The sequence below is a fragment of the Aythya ferina genome (genome assembly GCF_964211825.1).
Source record: "Aythya ferina genome assembly, chromosome: 13".
Taxonomy (NCBI): domain Eukaryota; kingdom Metazoa; phylum Chordata; class Aves; order Anseriformes; family Anatidae; genus Aythya; species Aythya ferina.
In genome coordinates this window covers 10,840,755-10,862,238 of record NC_140311.1, presented here as the reverse complement: position 1 = coordinate 10,862,238, position 21,484 = coordinate 10,840,755, and the positions used below count along the sequence as shown (strand labels likewise).

Here is a 21,484-nt window from a genome sequence, read left to right as displayed (position 1 = left end):
CTCTGCCTAAGGTTTTCCTTTCTCTATTATTTTTTTTTTTTCTACTTACACCTTTAACCTGATTTTTCATGGAACTTCATTTTTCCACTTTCGATGTTACCTCAATTACTAATTCTTTCTGTAGCAGCGTAAGCTATTTCTCCAAGCCCCAGAATCAAGTTTGATCACATCTCCATTTCTTAGTAATCTATTCAGTGAAATGCAGTGCAAAAAAAATGTATTTCTTGTACTCTCAAAAGTTGCAATTTAAAGTAAAAACAAGGCAGCAAGCAGTCAGACAGGAAAACACGTTTAAATCAACAGTTTAGTAGTCATTCTGGAAAATATTAAAGGATTGAGAAACCACAATATATCCACAACTTGAATTCCCTTCAACCAGATGAAACTATGAAGTAAACATGACTCTTTCAGCTTGGTTATATGAAAGATGTAATGGAAATATAACAATCCAGAATACAAGAATCAGCACTTTACTGCAGATTTACAGGATGGAAACGCAGCCTCGGTGAAACACATGCAGCTTTACTGCAGGTTTTTATGAAGACACTATTCTTTTTAACCCTCAGCCTCACACCGCTCAAGAGCATGAAACAGTGATTTTCCACATATAAGTCTTGGTTTGAATTTGATTATGTGCATACACTTTATTACACCAGCCCGCTCTGAAATGTCTCTCAGCTATATTCCAAAGCACAAGAGAATTTGGCATGCTATGGAATATGACCGCAAAGTCAGAGGTAGGAAATCAGAAGAGATCTTGGCATTAAGTTTCAATATCTAAACACCTCTGTTATATCAAAAGGGAGCCATCACTTATTAGCACAAATCTTCCATTTTTTTCAACCTGTCTCAACTTTTCCACTTTTTCCAAACTGAGAACCAGCAGAAGAACAATCGGCAGCATTTTGTTGGTTTCAGAGCTCTTGCACACGTGATACACAATATGCAGAGGAACTCAGATGCCTCTAATTTCATCACATTCCAGACCTATCCATCCAGATTGTAACGCTCCCACACTAACTCCTTGGAAGTCAAGGGAGCTATGTATGTATGTAAGAATAAAAGGAAGCAAGGACTGTATTAGTTGTAGTATTAACCTTTGTAATGTTTCAAGCTTCTGTGACATTTTAAAATGTTTCTGATGTATACATTATACAGCAGCATTTTTCATAAGCAGAATATCTGAACTACAGAACAGAGCTTTAACTTTTAAAATACGGCATTCTTGCTTACAGCTTGAGAAAGCTGGCATTGGCACAAAACTTACTTTGTAGACTATTTCATTTAAAAAAATACTTTATGTAAATATTTTGGTATTTTGAATTGCAAATTAACTAACTGAAATACCCTCACATTAAATTTTTAAAGCTTACAATGGATGACAGGAAACCTAACATTTTGTTCCTCAACCGTTGCAAGCCATTGTCAATTCAGAGCAATTGGCTCTAGTTTCCCTTTAAGTCCAGGGGACCCAAAAATAAAAATAATAGATTCATTGTAAAATTAGTGCAAATCAGTGCTGACCCGTTCAATAAACATGTGTTTATATAGCTACCATTTTATCACATGTACTTGATAGAGGAGATTCATTTCAGTGCAGCATTTTGGGTGAAAAGCCAATATTCAGGTTAAATGATCACTTCATAAGCTTTGATCATAGAACTGATTTGTAGAGACTTCAACTCCTTTATTTAGTTTAGAGATATGCTAACGTCATTAAAGATCATCCATTATCATTAAATCTCCTTTGGGTAACAAGATAAATACCATCTCTTCACTCTTTAGTAATTAGCTTTATATAAATCAGGCAATAAACATTGTGATTGGATATTATTAAAACAAAGAAAAAAAGACTATTGTTTACAAGAAAAAAAAAACCTACCACTCAGTTACTTGCCTAATTAAAAAAAAAAAAAAAAAAAAAAAAAAGAAAATTCTGCATACTATTTTTCCATTAATAGCATCAAACTTTTTTACAATATTGCCCAGAGGCTTTGTCTGATGGAGCTGGGTGGAATCTTTCTTCTAAGATGGGTCATGATTTTAAGATATAGTTTAGTCACTCAACTGCAAAATGAAGGTACACTCAAGGCTTTCTAAAAATTGGATTTATTTTTTTTTTCCACACCCCACAAAAATGCTCACATACAGAATAAATAGTTTGTGAGCTTAATTGCCTTTCACACCAACCAATAATTATGCTTGGTTGGAGCCCCTACTCAAGATTTTTTTTCAGCGTTTCCCTCTGTATTCTACCCTACAATTTACACAACATCTCTTGATCAGTATATAAAGATACGGGCACTTTTGCTTCCAAATTTGTAATGACTAGAGATGCCAAGTCTTTGCCACCAGCAGACAGAAAGAAAACCACATTTCTTCATTATTTTCTTAAGGTATCTGTAGTAGGATCAATCTGGTCCTACATTAGAAAACCCTCTTTACTCTTCCTTTAGATAGGGATATTAGAGTAATGAATTATAAAGAAAGCTCACAGAAATTCTATAAATACAGTGTATGAACCAATCCCAAATCTAACTTTAGAGAAAAAAATACAGTGGGTGTTTACTGGGTGTTTGCAGATGTCAATGCTACCTGGAGACAGGTCTTCCTGAAAACATGCAAAACTGTTGTTCTAATAACTAGCTCAGGTGTCAATCTTGGCAACTGACTATTAAATCTTGAGAGGCAGAGAACAGCTACTTAGTACTTCCCTTCTAAGGAAAAAATGGGCTACGTAAGTGCCTTATTGGCATTTTATCTGAGCTTACAATTGAGCTCTCGTAATTATCCGTAGCCTCATATGACATTTCTGGCAGCCATCTGTCATGTAAGTTGGAAACCAACACAATGACATTAGATATTAACTAAAAAGAAATATTTGTTTAAAACACAGCAAGGGTTTCCTTGGTAAGGAAAAGAAAAAACATGTCTTATTTCTATTTTCATCAACATGCTTCATGTCAGTTACCAGCTCTGTAAGGATTTGCTTTCAGTTGTATGTTTTTTGTTGCTCTGAATTAAAGAGGTCATAGTTTCAACTTACACATTCATAATATACAACAGATTTAAGATTTATAAATTTATAATGAAAGAAGTCAGAAGTTGGCTGTTAACACTGGCATGTCAAGACGTCTCTCAGAAGTAGATTTCAGAGATGTTTCTGTTGCCTGTACTGCCTTACAAATCTCATTTGGGTTTCACTGGGGAAGTTTCTCAGACATTTCCTAATACATACAATGAATATGGGCATGTTCCTTTATGTTGTTCTTCCTGATATAATTCTAAAAGTAGTTTCAAGCCCTTCAGATTTTCAAGCATATTGCACTTGAGATTTGGCCAAATCATATTATCACTAGATAAAAAACAAGCTTCTTTCCTCTATTCTAGTAAAACCATTGCAAATAAGAAGCAAAAATAAGAAACAAGGAATGGGACCGAATAACTTGTTTAGGCCCTAGGATGCTTCTTCAAGGCATTACTGCAATGGGCTGAACTATGTTCACATCTGCCCAAATGGACTCTCTAGCTCTTAGTTGGGACTGAAGTTGCTAGGTTTGACTATCTTAATCTGAACAAGTAGAGACCCCAGTCATTTCTGTGATCATTTCCCAGGAGTACAATAAACATAGGAAGACTAGACCTAAATCTACATCAAGGGAATATTGCAGATACTTTTGGAGAGCATCAGATGTTCTGAGAAATACTACCCTAACTTTTCTATTATTCCTATAATTATTTTGGCATTTTGCAAGAGATTTTGAGAGGAGAATGAACAAAAGTTTGTGAGTACAGACACTATTAGCAGTCTCCATTCTATACCTATCTATATCAGATTTTCATCAAGAGCTTGAGTAACCCCCAAAATACTTATTTCTGATTATTTTTGCCATGGGCAGTAGCTAAATTATGCATACAGAGAAAATGGATCATGACACACTGAAAATAATTATTCATGTGTATGATTGATGTGGTTAGATATGAAGGATTAGATTTGGACAAAGAGATAACAGAAATGATTTCAAAGATAAACTCATAATAAACAAGTACTCCCTCCCAAAAATTATCATTCTTCAGATATAATCAGATGAAAGAAACAGTTGAATATTTCTGTTTTTAATGAGTTTATGTTGATTCTGTGCTTTACTTGCCTTTTTGTTTCCTTTTCTCAATGGCTGGTAATGTTTATGAATGCCTACTATGCAAAGTTACTGGACTAAATAGGCTGTTTTTAAAATCTCATGTTTTGCCCTAGATATCTGACCCAGGTACAATAAAAATTAAAATTAAAAAAAGAATTCCCATGCCTCTAAGCAAGCACTTTGAATTTTGAATATTCTTTGTAAAAACTATCAGTCAAGAAATAAGTACAAATTTTAAAAGCCTTATCTGTCCATGGTTGATAACGTTAATTTATTATTCTATGAATAATCATAGAATATTGCGTGTTAATTATCTCTTTAGCTATGTATTTCATACCTACTTAAATCTATTTGCTGTCTTGTTGAGACAGACATACTTAAAGCAGACAGAAGCAAGCTGAAGTGCTGCAATCAAATGAGAGGATAGTGGTGGAGCACCTGGCACAAAAGAGCAATATTTTCCAGATGGTTCATATTGCAATTATACAGCATCATCTGCCAGGGAAGGACAGAAAGGAAGGAGAAAAAATCTAATATCTTTTTAGCACATTCAAACCTGAAAGAACCCTTTCAGAGATTTGCAGTGTGTTTTTGCTTTCTGCCCATCTCCACCAGGGAAGAATTGCGTTGCATTTATGGTCTTCCTGACAAATCTTCTGTTAAGCAATATTTGACCTATTTCTTTAGAGAAAACCCTAAACCATAGTCCTCTTTTTCTACCATACTGCAATAAACTTTTTGCCTATCATACTCTGATTATTTCATACCAGTTTAAATGGAAGTAATATACTAATGAATATGGCCCAGAAGCTTCAAAGTATGCTTACTTCAAAGGCAGTATTGTTTGATATAATGGTATCACAGCATTTTGATGCAGCACAGTTTTAGTCAGCAGTCTAAGTCTTCCAGTACCCCACATAATTATTTTATTACAATGACATTAGTTTGAAATACTACTTTCGTTAGTCTTCTAAATTCTTTCCACTTCTCTTTCATAGCTCACCCGGAGGCTTGCCAGCACATAAGGTCTCTTTAAAGGGGAAAATGTATCTAATGGGTGGGTTATATTAACTCCCACATGGACGCTGCTTAACAGCTCTGCCAAACCTGTCCAATGCTGTAATACAGTACAGACAAGTGATCCATTGAAAAATACAGGCAACACATATACACAAGAGATACCATAAAGCACATTCAGTTGCCCCATATGCTTATTTAACCATCAAAACTTAATTCACAGCAGGTATTACAAAAGGTTTGCAGGGAAGAACACAACAGTTAGTCACTGATGAAGTCTTTCCAGGCCTGCTAGGTTCATATTTAGTGCCCAAGGCTGACAGACTGTGAAGCAAGTTTTCAGCAAGCTCTTCTGTTCCTTTACAGTCATCTCCACAGCACTTTGCCTAAGGCTACCATTGTTCAGTTTGCTGATTCTTCATCTCTTAGATCTGGGGAGATGGGGGCAGTGGGGAGAAATAAGGAGGAAAGCTTCAACATTTATTATTTATATAATTTTGATACACTGCTCACGAGTAATTTCACATAAAACTGTATGAAGCAGGTCCAGCTCTGTTCCTGCCTTTGCAGGGGGACTGCAGACCCTAATGCTCTTTATTTTGTAATTGCTCCATGGGCATGGTCACACTCCCAATAAGACAGACCATACTGAGAAGGAGCATATTCGAAAGAAAAGAGACATAGTGATAAAAGAGGGTATTAGCTGTGGCAGGAGTTGTGATGGATCAGAACAGCATGCACTTGGGCCTCTGATGTCTGAAGTCAGCTGGGAGCAGCCCACCTTCCCTTCTCCCAGCCAGAAAGGGCTCTGCCTACACAACAGATGATACAGGAGATGTTCAACACAGTACAGCAGTTCTGTTCTCCCAGCAGGTTTAGCTCCAGCAGGTCTGCCAATTCTTCCAATAGGCCACTCCTCAATTTGGCCATTTTAAAGCAAAATACATGTGAATGTGTTGCACCTGTGTCTCTGACTAAGAACAACTCTCTAAATCCACAAACCAAACAGGGTATGTCCATACACAGCTGAACAAAGTAAAACTGAGAAGCTGCTTGTAATTTAGTATTAAATGATTTTGTTACTCAGTGTGGTTATCTTTGCTGTGTAAATGAAGGTATTCATTTTAAGAGAGTCAGTTAGGTCTTGGGAGAAAAAGGGTTAGCAGGATTTTAAAAAGTGTGTTGTTTTTTTCCTTGTTTTTTTTTTTCCTTGTTTTTTTTTCCTTCAGATTTTGAATTTATAGTCCACCTAACTTCTTTATCTCTGCACTTCTTTGTGAGAGGTGAAACAAGTCATGAAAAAGCTCATTTATTTGTTTGTTTTTCATTTTGCCAAGTCCTGTGAATCACAATCAAATCCTGAATGAAACTGCTGTGGAGATTTAGCTAGCTCAGCTTTTTAGCTCTCACTCCAAGAAAAGAGTTTGATCCACAGAGAGAGCACAGAGAAAAAAGGAGGCATGCAAACCCAGGAAAGTAAAATTAGCCAAATTGAGTTATGCTGTGTACAGAGCCAAGCTAATGTTACCAGTTGATATTGTGTAATCCTGACATAAGAAGCTTGCTGATCAAATAGAGGAGATAAACATACAGTCTTTTTTTCAAAGGGTGCTAAACTCCCTGGGTGTTTCTCTGTTCTTTAGCTTTTTCCCTGTTCAGTAGCTTTGAAGACTGGCTCACAGCACTATCTATGAAGTTAGTTGAAGGAAAAGAAAAATACAAAACCAAAGATCCCCTAAGAATACTCAAAGTTAATTGGCATAAACCACTCAAACACAAAGGTCCTAGGAAAAAAAAACGGAATTTGTGAATAAAAAATAAAGTGAGGAGACAGAGAGGTGGTAAACACGTACAATTGTTGCTGAATTGTCTATTACAGAAACACAATACTTTCCCTCAAAATAAACAGATACCAGTTGTAGATTACTTTTGCTATTTATGAACTCAGATTACATTAGCTCTAGTTAGAATGCTAAAGCTCTTGAAACCTGTGGATACAATTAAGATCTCAAGAAGGCCTAGAAGATGTGGCACTACCTTTTATTCTTTCTTTGCAGTACTCACGTCCTTATTGAAGCCCTTAAGCTTCTCCCAAACAACACACAGATACTGTGGCTCAGGTATGGGAATGCAGGCTCCAACTTACAGAATTCAGTCAGTTGTGAAACGAATTTGAGCTCTCAAATAACTGCCACAAAATTCAAAATAATTTTTCAAATGCAGTAAGCATTTTAAAAAAGAAATCAGCAGCTAAACAGCAGAACTGAGCTAATAAACCTTTTGTTGTATCAAGCAGAAGAAAAACCAGAAGTATGCAATACACAATGTATAAGCATGTCATGAAGATTGAAATATGAATTCTAGTTTCTTCAAAATTTTTAGTGAAAAATAACAAAATGACATTAAAAAAATCCAAGAAAAAAAAAATCCAATTGCCTTATTGAGATGCTAATGTGTTATTCTTCTGTTATTTGAAGTACTGAGAAAATGTATTTGAAGGCAGTTCAGCTTTGTATACCTGGGCTATTTTTTGTAAGAGAAGTGCAACAAGAGCATAGCATTATCACAGTTTAGACATATCCATGCTGTACACATTTCAGAGAACACATCAACAATGCCAACTGCTACCTGATGCATGTGACAAGCTAGTAAAATCTCTTGAACCTTGTAGGGAAAAAGTGAATGCATGGACCACTACAAAACCAAGCAAAAAAAAAAAAATCTATGTTTACATTTAAGTACAAAGAGAGAACACTAGAAACCATCACACATGCTTTTCTAGAAGAGGTACAAGAGCACTGAAAGAAATTAGCATCATCCACACATTACACTGACTAGGAACTAAAGTAACTGTTGTGTATGGTAGGGAATGCATTAACTGGAGATGCGTGGGTAGTCAAATTTTGGATAAAATGCACTGTGGAAAAAAAAAAAATAAAACTAAAAACATGCTTTTAGAAAAATCAAAGCGATGTGAAAGCAGGTTTTCCCCCCACAATCATAAATATTGCAGCCTCTCTCCTGTCACATCCCCATTTTAGGTTAGGCAACTATGAGCTGTATCTTAAATAGTACTTCAATTTCACAGAATATTATACTATCAGTAATCATGTTTCCCCTAGCATTTCAGACCACATAATATACTTTTTTGTACTAGGATGTACTCAAGTCCTATCTGCTCCAAGCACACAAACTTAAAACTAAAGAGTCAAAGAGAAGAAACCAAGATGGACAAATTTATTCAACGAAGTGAAGAAACATTAATGTATTTATCCTGTTACTTTTGCTAATATGAAAGAAGTAATTATCAAAATCAGTTTTTTCTTCCTTGCAGATCTAAAAACCACCTAATCATTAACTTTTCTGTTCTAGATAGCTGCAAGTACTGATTGAGACTGAACTATAGCATGCTACTGAAAGATTACCCACATTTTTAAGAGATTACCCACATTTGTTACAAATATTCAGAGAGACCAGTAAAAAGTACACATGGAAACAATTCAGAATTGATTCAATACAGCTACAGAAAAAGGAATGGGCCACTTGCCCCAGGGCAGTGCTACTAATCTAAGGTGAGTCTTTAAAAATAGATATAGAACTATGACTATCTAGACACTACTAAGAAATAGGACATTATTGTATTATGGGTAAAGAAAAAATATGAAGGTACATCTGAAAACATCCCCAAAGACATAGTATTCCATCTTTCACACTGTCCCACAGCATTTCAACAAAAATCTTCTGAAAAGGTAAGTCTGAAGAAGCAGACTTCTAAAGCTTCTACTGACTATCCAGTTTTCTCGATATCTCAGGCTTCTATTTTATCTATGCACTCCCATGAGCACCAGATTACTTTTTCTGTATTTTCTCATGTATTGTGTATTTTTTCATCCTGGGGGATGCAGAAATGTATTTTTGCATGTCATGTCAGTTACATGATAAGCAACTGATTTACTCCAGAATATCAGTATTGGAACTTGCTTGATATCAGGAAAGTTGAACCCTCTGTCCACAACAAAACATCACAACAGAAGTGAGGTCTCAGAAAATTCTAATGGGAGAAAATGATTCCTGTTTTCTTACTTTGTGTATATCTAATTTACTAGTCAAGGAATCTTAAAATGAACAGAACAAATTTCAAGAAGAATTACACCTATATTTTAAGGGACCAGATGAATTATAAGAAAACAAAATACGCACAAGACTTTTTTAGTAAGCTTGTTTTTAACATGTTTTCAGCAGCAATAAGGAAGTTTCTACCATTTGTTTTGTCACAGAAAATGTAAAATTAGGTCAAGAAAAAAATCAAAACTTTTTACTAATCTAATAATTCAACTGTTAGACTTACCTGTTAACTCTCCACGTTGATTTGATTATCTTCCAAGCTGACACAGAGGCAAACAAAACATTCAAACAACGTAAGCCATCTGCAAAGGGGAAAAAAAAGTCCAACTTTTGAAAATATTATGCAAGAATATCTGCTGTGACACTCACCAACATTTTACTCCTTCAATTGCCTGTGAATACTGTGTAATACAATCAACTGTGCAACAAACACATTAAATTTGAACTTAAGTCTATGCAAAGCTACCATATTCAGTTCAATTTAAAATTCCCTGATCATAAAAATCATCCCAATTTGGTTAGGATTCTAAACATTAATGCATGCATTCGCACTCTCAACAATAGAAGTGCTTAAGATGTTTGTGCAGCAACATGATACATTCTGATATATATTTATATTTTACTTCAGTGGCCACCTTTATCCTCCCCATTAGCTTGTATCTTACATCATATAACTATCTTCTTAGTTATATGATAACTAATGCTTCATAGCAGGTCAGAAGTGATGGCACATGAAGAATGCTGGCAAGCTTTAAAGGTTCCAGGACTTTCTTGCAGTTGAGTAATTCAGGTACGTAAAACTGACCTCTGAATACAGCTCAGCTATTTCATGCTAAGTCTAGAAAAGACATGGCCTCAGAAGAAAATAAGAATTTAATAATAAATGGAAAAAGAGCGAATCTAAATGAAGAACTAGTGAAGTGTGAACGCTGTATTCTTTCATTATGAAATCCTGGAAAGGAGAAATTAACTAATTGCCTCCCTAGAGCACTGCATTTCTTCCTTCCCAGCCATGTTTCTTTATTATCAGGTTCTAAAACCTACAAGGCTCAGATTGTCACCAAAAGCTAGAGGATGCATTTCTCTTTCTTTTGTGCCCATCTCTTTCCCATCTTATTTAGACCAAAGCATCCTTAGAACAATGTACTTCTCTCACATGTTTGTAGTCTGTAAGGGTTAAGCATAGTCTGGGAAGACGTAAAAACTACTAATGTCCTAATAATACTGATACAAACACACACAAAGAGTATCCCTTTAAAGAAAGTTAAATTTAACAAAAACATTTGTAAATCTCTATAAAAATTAGAAACACACAGATTCAAGCATTCTGTAAATACAGGATTTATAAGAACAGAACACATTACCAGTGACAGGTTTCAAATCAATATAACAGTTATTGAGCACAAAACATACAAGAATGCTTGTTACAATATTTATTTTAATAATTCTATTTCTACTCTATCTTCTTATGGATGAGAATAAACTCCCTATGTTCTAACTACAAATGGAAATTGTTTGCACTATCAAATTTAGTCTATCCTCTTCTTCTTCTCTACTACAAAATTTTGTCTGATAGCATAGGTACACTTTTCAGAAGTAGATATTAGGGAAGGAAAAAAAAGTAATGGAGATCAACCTAATACACCGCTACGAAAAATGTCAGAATGGTCACTGATTTTGTAACACGCACACACACAAAGTTGAGCATCCTCGGTTACTTCTGCAACTTCTGTCTACCAGAAAAGAAATTCAGAACCACACTTTGCACTTAATTATGCACAAGCAGGGTCTTTCATCATGATGAAAGACCAAGATGAGCTTGTTACAAATAACAGGCCTATCTATTACAGCTCCTGATAAAGTAGGAGAGGATTGAAAAAGAGCAAGGGGATTTATTAAACAGAAAATAGACTTGACAAACATTACTACAAACAACAAATGAAATGCAGGATTATTTAACATGACATATTTCAACTACTGGCTTTTACCACTTCTACTACTAGCCTTCAAAGCACTAGCTTTATACCGCCCTGCTCACAGCTCATCCAATAGATTTTCAAAAGCTAGAAAGTAAGTTCAGGATAGTGGAAGCAATATGAACACTTAAATTTATATTTTAGAAATTTGATTCTTTCATTTCTAATAGCAGTGGTACAAAATTAAAACTACTAACCTAGAATTGCTGAGGTACTGCCTAGTCTAGATGAGCACAACAGCAGATAAATTTGTCTGATCCTACTGAGCAACTACTGAATATTTTCTTTAGATATTTCAGTGTACCAAGCAATCCTGGGAAGATCATACATCACACAAAAGAGAAAAGGAGAAAACTTTCGAGAAATCAGAATTCTCCATAAAAGCGTGATAATGTGAAACATTACTAGCCATTAAAACATTAGCAAAGCAAAAGAAAATAGTTGTAAACTGGAGCACAGGAATTTTCAGTTACATATAAGGGAAAACTCTTTGCAAATCAAACACAGATCAGGATGTCTGGAGAAGCTGTGGGATCTCCGTCTTTGGAAATAAGGACAGAGCTGTGAACAACCTGATGTAAATTTGAAGTTTGGTCCCATTTCAGTGAAGGGCTGTTCCAGAAGTCCTTCCTATTTCACAGAAGTCTGTGACCAGAAAGCAGTAACAGAAAGCCATTGGAACTGGATTCTTTACAAGCAAGAAACCCACTGTTCAAGGTCAGAAAGATCATGGTCAAAACCCCAGAGTAATTTAAAAAACACTATTTTCAAGTACTTCCTTTTCTCAGCCTTCTATTCTATAACGTTTTCTTCTTGACCTAATCCTTGAGCAACCACAAAAGAAGAGAGATCAACAGTAATAGAGATGAAATTTACTGAAACAAAATATTCTTAAAATCCATTATATTTACTAACACACCTCATCTCCACCCGTAACAATAGTCCTATAACAGTAGTGACAAGGATGCAATTAATATTCCTAATAACACGATTATTACATTGCTCATCCAGACTAAGGCAATCTTCAAGGTGAAAGATGTTTTGAGTGTACCTTCGCACTAACCCCAGGGAAAGTAGCATATTCCTGAGACAACCTAAATAGGATTTATGGTGTACATTCATCCATAACTGCATAGCCACTTCTAAAATAAAGACAACAACTATATTATGTTACTTTTTCCTGAGTTGTAAACTATCAAAAGGCTGAAGTAAGGCATGATACATATGACATTCCCATTCTGTTTATCTTCTGTTTGGAACAATTAAAACCTTTGATAGTTTTCTAATTTGATACATTCCCTTCCTGATGTGATAAACCACAACAGATCAAAAGTAGTTGTGATCACCCTACTGCTGATTTAATGAGAACCTAATTTATAGCACCTTACATGTAGGTGGTTTTGTTTGAGACAACTGAATTTAATAAAAAGAAGAAAAATTGTTTCTTTCTTAATCTGTTCATTTCATGGTAAGTCAAAATACTTTAAGGCAATTAAACAAACTGCTTGATTTGAATGTCTCTGAAGTTATTACAGACTTGTAATATTGTCTGTTTAAGGATAAGAGGCAAACCTGGCTAATCTGCTAAAGCATGCATACTTGAATTTAATATAGTATCCTCCTAGCTGGCTTTTTGAAGTGATGACAGGCAGCAAGTAAAAAAAAAGGTACCCATTTAAACTGCACATGGCAAGTAATGCTCTGGGCAATTTTGAAAATGCTTGAAGACTTTGAGAAGACATGCAAGAAATGCTAGTCTTGCTGCAGGAAAACCCATAGGAGGAAGAATATTTCCAACTCCGCATGACAAATCCTGAAGTGCTTTGGAAAATTTGAGATTGAAGAGATGAGAAAACTATTCTGAGTGTTTACACTGTGTTCTATAAGCACTGCTGCTCTGTGTTCTCTAGTTCAATACTGATTTAACTACCTGAACTACATACAATGGATTTATTTGAATTTTCAAATGAGTAAAATCTGTTCCAGTTTGTACTAATAGGATCGTATTCTTATGATATGCTCTAGAGAATGAGTTTCATAGCAAGAACAGTTGCACAGCATGGGCTATGTAACTGCGAACTACACTGGCTTTGAGGATCTCAGCATTCACAAAGAGTCATGCAGTTGCAGGTCATCACACTTCAGACACTCGCTCTTGACAGTTAGCCCTAAATGAATAGAGCTGCTCACTGTCAGGCTAGAGATATCAAAAACTTAATTGCATCGTCAGATACAAAGGAAACCTTCAGAAAATGTGAAATAAATGGTGTGGATCAGTTGGCTCTACGAAGTACACACATGCAAACATCCACACCATGCAAGCACGTCATTGAGAATATCCTTTCAAAAACAGAGCAGACAGTATTCTTAAAAAGTTCTTGCAAGTGAAGCCCCTTGAATGATTAACTACTTCAAAATGACAATTTCCTTAAAATTATGACAAAGTTTTTTTGACCAAAAACAAATCATGATGTAGATAGTCTTCTCAATTTCATACAGAGAGGTACGTGGAGACTTGGTATCTTCTGAAAAAGGATCAAGATGACTTCTTTGTAGTTCTTCAAAACAGGTTTTTAAATTTGACTAAAGGCACATTCTTCAAAATTTAGAAGTGTATTAGGAATTCTCACTTCTATAACCTGTGCAGAAAAAGCTTGGCAATAGACAAGGTGGCCAGTACTGAAAAATGAAGAACTCATGCATGCATGTTTTATTTTCCCCAATTTACCATTTAAAGGCAGTAAATCATGATGCTAAAAGTATATCACCCATTTACTTATGTTTAGTGTACTTTCCACCAAAAAGTTAGAAACTTAATAACTAAGACTTCAATCTTTATTTACATTCAAACATCCTTTGCTTCTAAGTTCTTCTTCTGTGGTCTGTCTTTAACATCCTTAAAATGCCTATCAGGTCAATTTTATCAGAACTGGACTGAGAAGACTGGGTTGTTGCACACAATCCACTTAACATGGAATGCAAGGCCACTTCCTCCAAATACATGTTTATTCTAAGGCATCAGTGTATTCTTTTCAGCTAGTATGTCTAACAGGATTCCTCTTCCTCTGCTAAGCAACACACAAATGTAAATTCAAATTATTATGTTTGTGACTAATCAGATCTGAGCCTCTCAGTTTTAGGTGCTGCACAAATATACCACAAAATGCAAACAGTATTGCTTATCTTCAAAACATTTAATTGATTTGTCACTGCCCAAAGCATTTCTTCTAAATTCTTTCTTCTAAAAAGCACTTGTATATAAAATCTAAAAGTTAATGACATTTAGAACTGAATAGTATAGTTGGAAGGGACCTACAAAGATCATCCAACTGCCTGAATGCTTCAGGGCTAACCAAAAGTTAAAGCTTATTATTAAGGGCATTATCCAAATGCCTCTTGAACACTGACAAGCATAGGGATCAACCACCTCACTAGGAAGCCTGTTCCAGTGTTTGACTACCCTTATACTGAAGATATTTTTCCTAATATCCCATCTGAACTTCCCCTGGCACAGCTTTGTGCCATTCCTGCATGTCCCGTCATTTGTGACCAGGGGGAAGTGACGGTTACCTCCCTCCCCACTGCCCCTCCTCAGGGAGCTGCAGAGAGCAATGAGATTGCCTCTCGGCCTCCTTTTCTCTAAGCTGGACAACACAAACGTCCTCAGCCTCTCCTCAGAGGAGAGTGGAATGCTTGAAAAATAGGAATTTTCTTATAGGTTCATGAATAGCTGAGTTTGTTGGGAAGGTCCAAACAGCCTCATCCTAATGGCAATATCTTGGTTTCTTAACCCAGCATAGAATAACCATGGTAACCTCAAGTTCATCCACACAGCACTTCTTTGTTCCAGCTGTATTGGATTTACCAGGTAAAAAGAAAAGGACTTTTCAGAATGTTATCCAATTGCAGTTCAGTGTGATATTCCTTGTTTTCTACCATTTTTAATATAACATGCTTTGTATTTTAAAACTTAGTAGATTGCTTCAGGGAACAAACAGTTGCCTGAGCACTGGAACTAATGAAGACCCATTTCCAATAGATTTGAGTCTCTTGGTAGATTGCCTTTTTAAACTGAATTATGCCCAATTTTTTCTGACACTTTCACAAACCTGTAGTATTTTAATGGAAACATATGAGCTGCCAACCTCAGCTGTAGAAATACGGTGACAACATCAAAAATTATTAGGGGAAAAACTTGGAAGCATTCATACTGTGCTTCTCTGTCAAGTATGTTTGAAATAGATCACAGAGCCAAGCAGCCTGGATATGTGCTTCTATTTGTGCCATGCTCCTGAATTTTTAAAACTTGCCTTTCATGACTGCAGTATAAGGAATACCATATCTTTTGTTAAAACTGAGTACTCATCTCTGTAGCCAATCACCTCAGAACAGCTCCAAGTCCTTGAATCAACTAAGAAAGACAACATATACCCTCTGGGGACTGTTGCCTTTTTTCACTTAGGAAGGCTCCTCCCTACAGGCCTGATGCCCAGGGGACATTGCCAGGCAGCCTGTAGTCCCAGAGGGACTCCTGAAAGCAGTTCTGCAGACATCTCTAAGCTTCACTGGCTGCTGTAATGATCTTTCAGTTGAGTTCTGTTGAGACCTTTGCTCAACTACCCCATGCTGCCTTAGACTTCCCATCAAATTTTCTGACTTAGGCAGTTTTTACAGGCTGTTCTGATACTCAGTGCTCCGTACAGACTCAGCAGTACACAGGCTGCCTTTGAGATTAGGTGTCCCTGAGATGCCAGAAAGCTTCCTCATTGAAAACTATACCAGTCTTCTTTGTTTGGGCTTTTCATAAGCCTTCTGTGTATTCATTCCCTCCCTTGTACAAAGCTCTTCCTTTATTGTCCCTTCCACAATACCATGTCTTCTTCCAGCATTGACCTTCAATCCTTTTTTCCTCTTGCTTCTCCTATCAGCCATTTGCCCATTTTGCCACATGCTCTCAATTCCTTTGTATTGCCTTATACTTATGTAGCCTGCTTTCCAATTTCAATTCATCCGTCCTCTCACTGCTGCTTGTATTTTCTGTCAACAACCCTTTACTACTACATTTCTCTTTACTTCAGAGCACTTACAAGGAATTTATCAAAATCAAACAATAGGTGTCATCTCAAAACCTCATATTTCTGTCCCTAGATGTTTGCAAACAGCAATACTTAAACCATGGGAAATAGCTTCCTTTATATATGGACTTATGAAAGTTCAGTGCAAAGCCTCTTCACCTTATGTACACTAGAAAAATTCCTCAGTCCCATAATGTTTTCAAAACTCTTTAAAAAAAATGCCACGGGTAATTCAAGATCTGGTTCTGCTATCCTCTGATGAGCATAGGAAGTATGCTGAAGTTTGGTGTGTTTTGTTGGCGGTAGTGGTGGTGGTTTGAAACGTTGGTTTGTTTTTGTCAGGCACAGATGCTGTTAGGCACCCAAACAGTGCTACAGAAAACAACTTTAATAATAGCCATATGGGATTTTCTGTCTCACAGTTGGTTGTTACATTGAGGTGAACAGACAGGTGTAGGCTGAGAATGTAATGTAAGGTAGGTGTAGATGGAAAGCATAGCTCATTGCTTTCTTTTGACATGGTTTTCATTTTTAAGTATGCAGTATTCTGGACCTAGCTTGGAGATGTCCAGGTAGAAGAACACTTTCCAGGTGGTGCAGACGGTTCAAGGAGAATTTTCAAGTCCTTTAATAATGTTCCCCTTTAATAGTGTTCAACAATGTTTCTTTTCCAACGCACAAGGTGTTTTGAGGAGTTTTAGGTGAAAGGGGAGCTGAAATGCTTATTTTCTGCACAGATTCTGCACTGAAAGGAAACCATTCCATAAGAAAATTCATTTCAAAGACAATACTTGAACAAGGGGCTGGCTTGGTCTCCTATATGCACAGCTTATACAGTCTTTTTCTAATCTGTCCTAAGCTACATTCTGAGTTCATTTTTTCCTTTTCTTATCCCCAGCAACTGTATAACTGCCCTGTATCCTTAGTCTTCAGGACACCCAGTCCCCTAAGTTTTTATTTCTTCCATGTAGCTCTAAGCTACCCAGCTGTTCTAGCCAAGCCAATAACAGACTCGATGTGCCAGTCCCACTTCTCAGTCTTCTGTTTCCCAATACAGAAGATACAGAAGAAACAGTGTTATGAAGACTTTTTTCTAACCTTCTTCTAAGGCCAAATGCAGCCATCTGACACATGCTTATAACCATCATTGATTTATAACAGGAGACAGCACTCCTTAAGCAGAATGACTTCCATGACCTTTTTGTACTTCATTACTATCTGATGAATAGTTCTGACAGTGATTATTTGCTTCATGTTTGCTGTACAGTTAATGTATTTCCAGGAAAAAAGAAAAAAACATAATTCATTCAGTGCTAATGTCCAAGTGGACTTGGGTTCAAGTTTTCAATGCTAAATGTTTATTCTTAAGGGGAATACATAGTCGAAAGGATAAAAAGTCCTCTCTTTTTAAACTGAACAACAAAAATTCAAGACAAAACCAATGGTTTTGAGAAAAAATGGAGCCAAACATCTCTCAATTTGTAAAACAAATGGAATCATGCTCCCCCAAAGGGGAAATAAGAAGGACTGATACCAGCTTTTCACTGTAAGCAAATAAACTACTGAATTAAGCAAGTTTAATACAAATTGTCCATGGAGCAGATTAAATTGGGCTTATGTAGTGGCAGGAATTGGCGTAGGAGGAGAAAAGCTTTTCTGCAGATATTCTGACAAGAAGCTCATTACAAAAAAGGAAGGAAGGAAGAAAGGAAGGGAGGGAGAAAACTACCAACAGAAGATGAAGTGTTATTTTGGAAATCATCCTTACTGGGGAGGGGGGGACATCTCAAAACCACAAGTAACTGCCTGCCAGGGACAGGTTCTGAGGCCAACAGAAAATACTGTAAGGACGAATTAGAGGTAAGATTTAAGTTGTCATTACTGTTAACTTTAAATTAATCAAATTTGCTGCATATTTTACAGAACAAAAGCATTACCACAACCACATATTTGATAGACATTGCACAGAAACAAAATATACGTCATTTTGCTGAATGTGTGGTCCATTATCTATAGGAAGGAGATTAAAGACAAGAATTCTCTTCCTTGTCTTGAACATAAAAGATCTCACTAAAAAAGGCATGTTTTAACCATTCCCACTAAAGCATTGTAGAAAGTACACAGAACATAAAAGATGCTCTGTTAGTTTGACAAACTCTGATGATGATCAGAAGCTGGAAAGTAGACCCCTTTGAGCTAATGCACTGAACAGAAAAGAAAAAAAATCTATGATCCACGCTCAGAAAAAAGGAATAAGGCATTTGTCTTTGGCCTCAAACCCTACACTACAACAGAGCTATGCACCAACCATATGCAGAAAACATAAAAAGATCTTCAATAACATAAGGCCCAGATTATATAAAGTGATTATAAAATACTTGGCTTGCAGAACAAGTGCATTTATTATAGTTGGATAGTTCTTCACTCCATTCATCTAGACTGAATTTTTGAAAGAATAAAGAGAAATAGTATAGCTATGTATCTTTTGTATCAGTTCCCAAATTACAGACTCCTGCATTCTCAGGAAAGAGAGGGAAAATCAGAAAAAAATCTGTTTCTGAAGTTAGCTCTAGCTGTAAGATGTTAGTTTAAAAACAGGGTAGATGGAAGCATGGATATTTTCTCTAACTTTATGGTCAGCAAAAGTGATGTACCAGAGACCTGGACATTTTTCCCTCTGTTCATCAGTAGGTCCCTCATCAAATACTTCAAGAACTAGAAATAAATTGAAGGAAATAGATCAGCAGTTTCCTAATAGGCAAGCTTTAGTTCTATGAGAAGACTACAACCTTACAGCGTGTTACTGTAAGATGCTCAAGTTCGAATAGTGCTGTTTTCTTCGAATTATTTATATCTTCGAATAATTTTTTCCAAAATATCACACCACTTTGCAAAGCAATAAGCTTCAGATTTTTATTTTATTGACAAAGTTAATCCCCAAGTTTAAGTACTTTTTTTCCAAGGTCTAAAAATAAACTTGTGTTCTTCTGAACTTTGTTTTTTCATTTCATCGACTGAAAACACATTGCCACATTTTGGGCTGCATACTTCCTGTAATACTATAGGACAAGCATACAGAAAAGCCATCATTCTCACAATGCTCCAAAAAACACTTATCACACACACACACACCCCAGTTCCAGCATAAATCAGGCAAGACAGTGTCCTGCCTCCTCTGAGTCAGTTCTGAACCAGTGTCCCACCACAGAGCAAGAGATCAGTGCTCTAACTGACCTGCCATCATTCAGGTGTGACATATGCCAGGATCCTGACTACTTTTGGTCATTTAGGATCCTGTAATATTTTTTAATTAACTCTAATGTCCTAGCCAAAACCCATTTTCGCTAATTATATTCAGTCTGCCTAACATGCCCCCTGCAGTTCTAGTCTGAATAGGTTATTCTTCACCTTTCTGCCCAACGATTTATGTAGCTACTTTGTAGAAAACAGTATTTAAGGCTTTTAAAAGGGGACATCATTGTGGCTCAGAGACTTATTGCATAAGTCTCTCCTCTCTGTATATTTAGAAATGAAGACTGTGGGGACATCATTCTATTTTCAGTTTGTGTCCAAAGCTTTTAACAGAACTTCTCTTTAAAAAGCCCATACAGAACTGAAAGAACTGAAAGGGACAGAATTTTCTGCAGAAACCTTCAGCTGCAACAGCTCAGCAAAAAAGTTTTTTCCTCATCAGGAACAGAAGCAAAGAAATTTTAACTAATTTTTTCCATACTGTTAATGGATTAGTACTGAGTACTGACTAGGATATGCTCTTCTACCAAAAAAAAAAAAAAAAAAAAAAAAGTCCCCAAGAGGAGCTGAGATATTTTGCTAAAGCAAACCCAAGCCAAAGCTACTTCTATTTGAAAACTGAAATCATTACATTACCTTTATCAAAACTCTGAATTCACTAGTCAGATGGCTCCATTCGTCTTAGCACAATAGCTAATATACGAGATACTTTGTGACCAGTTTCATCTGTATAGCTTGGTCACTCACCATCTTAGAACACAATTATTCAGTTTGTTCCTAATTCCTAAATTTCAGGGAGCCACACACCTGGCTTTGCTCTTCCTCAACCTTCATCTCCACTTCTTCAATGTCCACTTCTGTTAATGTCAGGCAAAAAAAAAAAAAAAAAAAAAAAAGGCATTGAACATCTCTCAGACTCCAGCTCTGCTTTGAAGGGATTTTTGCTCCTACATGCTTTTCTCATCTGCTTTGACTGGCTTTCCACATGCTGGCTAACACTTGAACAACTCACTCCCAGCACTGCTCTCTGCAGTCTCGCCACCTATTTTGCTTGCACTACAGGCATAGCCACAGCCTTCTTTGGATTAGCAGCTTGATTACGGATGATGGAGATGGTCAGGTCTTTCATTAAAGCACATGCACTTAACTTCATGCCATGTCAAAATCCCATCCAAATCAGAGTTAAGCTCAAGCACTCTTCTATGTGCTAAGAGTGATGAAGGAAAAAGGTCACGTAATATTTGAAACTCTTGCTGAAGTGAAGAAAACTACATGGAAAAAAAAGTGGCAAGAATCTACCTGTCCACCAGGAATTCTTTATACCTTTGGGAAATTTGCATCATTACCATATTTAGATCATTTATTTCCTTCCTGGTAGCCGCTATTTAACACAGCAGTTTGTCTCCCTTGATCACCAAATGAGCTGTCTTTCCTGCTAAAGTACTGTCTTTGTAGTGTAAATTTGCACTGTGTGATTTACTCATATATTCTATTTCAGAAGAATCCAGGAATTTGTGAACTGTTATACTGACAGTAGGAAACGGTTGTATCCTACTAGGATCAATAGGTTTCATTGCTGAAAAGGTTTGGCAACTCAGCCTTACCTTCACAGAAAGCTTCACTTAGACTCATGTTACTTTCCAGTCTAACATGCCCAGGTTTTACAGTTTCCTCAAGCCTTGGTGAAAAGGAAGGAACAGTCAAGTAAAGAGTGCTCCTTGAAGAGCTTATTCCTTACTAGCAGTAAGCTAGCCTAAAACTTATATAATTAAGTTTGTTTTCTGGTGGTCCTGTAATCTACTTGTGAACTACACTGACACATGACATATGCTCTGACCAAAAATTATTTATCTTCATGTTCATCACCCTCAATGCTAAATTGCTCGTGGTTTCTGCA

General features: G+C 36.4%; 1 long non-coding RNA gene across 1 annotated transcript in view; it reads right to left on the bottom strand.

Moving 5' to 3' along the window:
- The window catches only part of LOC311444192, a 141,951-nt gene that overhangs the window by 45,436 nt on the left and 75,031 nt on the right, over positions 1-21,484 (bottom strand). The window contains exon 2 of the long non-coding RNA XR_014697699.1: positions 9,508-9,586. This is a non-coding gene — a long non-coding RNA (uncharacterized lncRNA). The remainder of the gene's footprint in view (positions 1-9,507; positions 9,587-21,484) is intronic.